The 3,396-nt window shown below is 32.4% G+C and overlaps 1 pseudogene; it reads right to left on the bottom strand.

The window, feature by feature from the left end:
- Positions 1-1,407: 1,407 nt before the first annotated feature.
- Positions 1,408-2,779, bottom strand: LOC149154437 (C4-beta,C20-epoxidase pseudogene; annotated as a pseudogene).
- Between the last annotated feature and the right edge of the window lie 617 nt (positions 2,780-3,396).

The raw sequence follows: 3,396 nt of genomic DNA, 5'->3' as shown, positions 1-3,396 counted from the left end.
CATAAACTGGTCCTAGAGGCCGCTAGCTTGTTGTTCTTCATTAGTTTCTAAAGGGAGGGGATCGTAAAGTCCATAAACTTATTTCAGAACTCCAACGGTTGCCAATTCTGCTTTGAGATCGGTGCCATCCACCTTAATTGTCAATGTGTCTACCGTCTTTGCCAGCGTGGTCACCATACATATGTAATATCCTACAACAAAATCTAACTACTCAAAGTGAACGCCAAAGCCTTGCTATTCTCGTAGCAATAACACAAATATATAATAAATCCTTTCATGTGATCACAAAGCCACTTGGCATCATCATTGCAGTTTGCAGTTTGTCATCAAAGATTCTTTGATTTATTAAGGGAGAAGAGACTTTGAAGGCAGGTCAGAATTCAACGTATTATTTAAGGGAGGTTTATCTAAGGGAGGTTTAGGGACAGAGACCATGAAGACACGTAATTAAACTTCATGATATATATATAGCATAGCATTGTTTTTTATTTTGTTTCCTTTACACTTAGTAATGTTTCGTAACTACTCGCGATATTGTTAAATAAAGTTTAATCTAATAAGTAGAAATAACTTACATTACTATCAAATGGAGGTTTATTGTACTAAGTAGAAATAGTTTACATTACTAAAGAAAAGTAAGGGGTTTAAAAGTATGAGCTGGTTTTTTTTTTTTTCCCTTCATGGTTAATAGTTTTTATCAATTTTGAGTTGTGTTGGTTATTCCCAATTTTAAAGAGCTAAATTTTTTTGTTTTTAATTTTTTTATTTTAATGAGAAATTTCTTTACAATATATAAAAAATATGTAAATATTAAAATACTTCAGGCTTAAATTTTATGGGAAGAGGTTGGGAATGGAAGTCATTTTTAAGGGAATCTAATTATCCTAAGGGGTGTTCAAGCTCCACCAAATTTAGCAGCATCTTGTTTGTGAACAAGTCATTCTATTATCAAACATTGGAGCGGGCATAGGCTCAACCCAAATATGAAATTAAGAAAAAAAACAAACAAATTACTTGAGGAAGATTAAAAATCACTTATTACATTGAAATCATCAACCATAGAGAGAATTTCCGTATAAAAAATCTTTGTTATAGGTATATTAAAAAAAATGTTGTAGTTAAGCCTTCACTGTAACAATATCAAGAAAATTAATGCCAAAGATACACTCTATAATTATATTAGTGTAGATGAATCTTAACCATGGATCTATCAAACACAAAAAAAGAGAAAAATGAACATGAATTTAAACCTTCTTTAAAATGCGAAAAAAATGAACATAAATTTAAACCTTCTTTAAAATGCAAAAACTTTAGAAAGTTTTAAATCTGAATCATAATGCAATCATAATAATCCTATACTATTACTATAGTGACATTTTTTGAGCATTGAATGTCGTTCAAAGTCCATTATATTCGGAAATAAGCATCACTTCCGCCTAAACTTGGCCCAACATTCTTGAAGTACGCCCTCAGCTCTTTGAATGTAAATGCTCTATACACACGGGGGCTTTTGTCATCAATCAATTCTTGAGGAGCACAAATTTCAGCTTCGTCTTGCACAAACATAAATAAGGCAATCGACAACCTCCTCACTTTACATCCTCCATACACCACGCGGTGTTCTGCGCTACGGTATCTGCAATTACTCCACATCTGCCATTTACAAACATCATTCAATTATATTTTGTTCTACTTCTAAAACATATTTCTAATTTCCAAAGAAAGATGTGTTGCAGTGTTTGACCTGTAGACAGTCGCCAATATTAACAGCAAAGGATCCACGCAAGGGCTTTGTATTAACCCACTCTCCTTCCTTTGTTCGGATCTGAAGACCACCCACATCATCTTGGTACAAAATAGTAAGGCACCCAATGTCTGTATGAGCTTCAGAGAATATTTGATGATCCTCAGTTGTTGCTTCCGGGTTTTTGTTATTATGATAGAAATTCATGCGGATTTGGGATTCACAATTTTCGAAGGGGGTTGATCTATAGTGTTTAGAGACATCCCCACCCAAACTGGAAATAATGAGTTTTAGGATCTCACGTGACAACTCCCTCAACTCGCTTTTATATTCTTGGATATGTTCGCTTCATCATAACAAATTATCAGAGAAAATGAACAAAATAAATCACCAGCTCAATAAAACAACCCAATTATTTAGATTAGATGTTTCTAGAATCTTCATCATGTCTAATATATTACTTTAATCCGATCTATCTATCTAAAACCCTGTAAAACTCCTCCCTATAATTAATAAATTAACGCTGAAATAAATTTATCCAAATTAAAATGAAACTATATTAATATCATATAATAGACTATATATAGCCATCAAAATTACATAATTTGAAAAAAAGAAAGAAAGGAAAATCAGTGTTTCAAAAACCTACCAAAATCTATGATTTCCTTGGGGCCACAACTTGGAAGAGACTTGATGGAGTATATGGTCATTGGGAATAATCATGCTCTCAGGTGCCGATTCTTTTCCCATGGGACGTATCTCCGGCTGGATATAACCAGTAAAGAAAGTTGGTAAAATGGCCTTTTCTTTGATATCAGTGGGCAGTGAAAACATATCCCGAGCAATGGAATCTACTGTTCCAATAAGAGTTGGGTTGATTCCATGGTTGATCACATGGAAGAACCCCCATTGTTGGCAAGCGTCCCTCAATTTTTGAAGCTCTTCATCGCTTCTCCTCACTTGCTGCTCATTGCTTTCTGCTTTGGACTTCCAATGAAGGGCCGCAAGATCGATAACGGGGAGATCTAATTCCATGCTTCAAAATTAGATTTGGGTTCACAACAAACGAAGGATTGAAGCGTTGAACAACTGATTTAAAGGAATGAAACACATGAATAGATCCGCATTCAGTTACCATGGAGAAAATATTTTATTTACAAATGAATAGATCCGCATTCAGTTACCATGGAGAAAATGTTTTATTTACAAATGAATAGATCCGCATTCAGTTACAAATGAATAGATCCGCATTCAATTACCATGAAGAAATTAAAAATTAAACGAGTTGTCTTTTATTTTTTTATATAATAATTTATATCAAAATATTTTCTTTTAATTAAAAAAAAAAATACAAGTGGCTACGGATTTGAATATGCATGGACCTCTGTCTAAAAAATTATTAACTTCCTCGATTCGGAACTCCATTATATTCAATGGCCTTGAACTTTTAAATCTAATTTGAATATCTGTGTGCCAAATATTTAAGTTGCTAAGTAAGATTAGTTCAGATTTATTTTAATTTTGGTTTATTAAGATATAAAATGTGAAGAAATATTTATATCTAGAAGATTTGATTTTCTTTATTAATATTTTTTAATTGTTCAAAATGTAATTTTTTTTAATTCAAAATTTCAATAAAAGTTTATATCTAA

This window comes from Pinus tabuliformis, chromosome 9, assembly GCF_031772625.1.
Source record: "Pinus tabuliformis cultivar Carrire ecotype Pingquan chromosome 9, CPIR1, whole genome shotgun sequence".
NCBI classification, from domain to species: Eukaryota; Viridiplantae; Streptophyta; class Pinopsida; order Pinales; family Pinaceae; genus Pinus; species Pinus tabuliformis.
This window is presented reverse-complemented; position numbering and strand designations above follow the sequence as displayed.